This window comes from Cornus florida, unplaced genomic scaffold, assembly GCF_030987335.1.
Source record: "Cornus florida cultivar Cherokee Brave unplaced genomic scaffold, ASM3098733v1 CherokeeBrave_3.0.0_Hap2_Chr06, whole genome shotgun sequence".
In the NCBI taxonomy this organism is placed as follows: Eukaryota; Viridiplantae; Streptophyta; class Magnoliopsida; order Cornales; family Cornaceae; genus Cornus; species Cornus florida.
The window spans coordinates 91,725,129-91,726,658 of NW_026775576.1; positions in this window are offsets into that span (position 1 = coordinate 91,725,129).

Here is a 1,530-nt window from a genome sequence, read left to right on the forward strand (position 1 = left end):
CCATTCTTATAAGTGGTCGCTAAAAACCAAATCTCCATCTAAGTGAAATATGCGCCAACCTCACGGGGTCTAGGCAAAATTAACCCTATAAAAATTGCTAGTCTTCTGGTAAGATGCCTCCTGGCTCTATGTTAGCGCAGCCCATACTAAGGGCCTTGGGTGCATGTATTAATTGCTTTAACTTTCAAAAAAAAAACACTAAAAAACAAAAACAGTATATAAAATTGAATAATATTTTCTTATGCCCACCAAAGCTGAAGAAATTTAAAAAAAAAAAAAACTGAAGAAAAATTGATAGGATTTACGAAGTCTATCAAGTCTAGTATTCTATGTGGAGTGTTTGCAGTTACAATTTGAAAATTTTGGTCTATCAGAAATGCCACTCAGATTCTGACCCTTCCTTTTTCGTTAGCCACGCAATTTGAAAAAAGTCAAATTCTGGTTGCTAGATTTTAGCAACTACTACGTAGATTAGATGGCTGAATATCTTCTCCTGCATCCTATGGCTGATTTTCTTGGATACGGTCCTTTATTGAGGACATCTCTATTTCCAAAATCAATCTAAAAACTAATATTAAGATACGTCATTCGCTGAGATGTATCATTTATCACTTCTCCATCTCCCTCTCTCTCTCTCTCCTCAACATCTTTCTCTCTGTAAATCTTAGATGCAAGACCAAAATTTTCTCCATCTCCATCTTTCTCTCTCTCCTCAACCTCATTCTTTCTAAATCTTAAATACAACACCAAAATTAATTTCGCTTGCAAGCCGGATTCTTCTTGTGCTTCTTCACAGTTTAAGATGATATATCTATAAATAAAAAAAAAAAAAAAAGAGGTGATATTCGCATCCCACTTACCTTTTTCGTTTAAAGAAAATGACAAAAAGGCCTTTTAATTCATTAATGCACTATACCTTATTTTAAAATGCCATAACTATACTTTATATAACTACTTTCTTTTTTTTCTTTTTTTTTCATTTTTTTTTTACCTTCTTTAATTCCTTTACTATTTTTTTTTTCCCCTGTGCTATACTTTCTTTTCTTTCATTTTTCTTTCCGAAGGTCCTCTCAAAGAAGATAATTTATTCCATACGGATAATTTTATTTTTGGCAATTAAAAGAGATAATTTATTTTTGACTTTTTTTTGGTGCAATCAAAACAAATAAGTTATTCAACAAAATTGACTCTTTGGCAAAAAGGTAACTTTTTTTTGTTAATTTTTATGGTCCCATCAAAAGAAATAATTTATTCAATAAGTATATATATATATATATATATATATATATATATTAATCCTCTTTTTTCGTACTGTTTTTTTTTTTAAAATCTTGACAAAAGACATAATTTCTTCAATAAATATTTTTTTTGGGTTTTTTTTCCTATCAAAGAAGATAAGTATTTTAATGGTTACTTTTTTTATTTTTGGTCTGGTCAAAAGAAACAATTTATTCAATATATATATATTGGTCCTGGAAACAAAATATTATTCAATATTTCTTTTTCTTTTTTTTATCTTGCCTAAAGAGA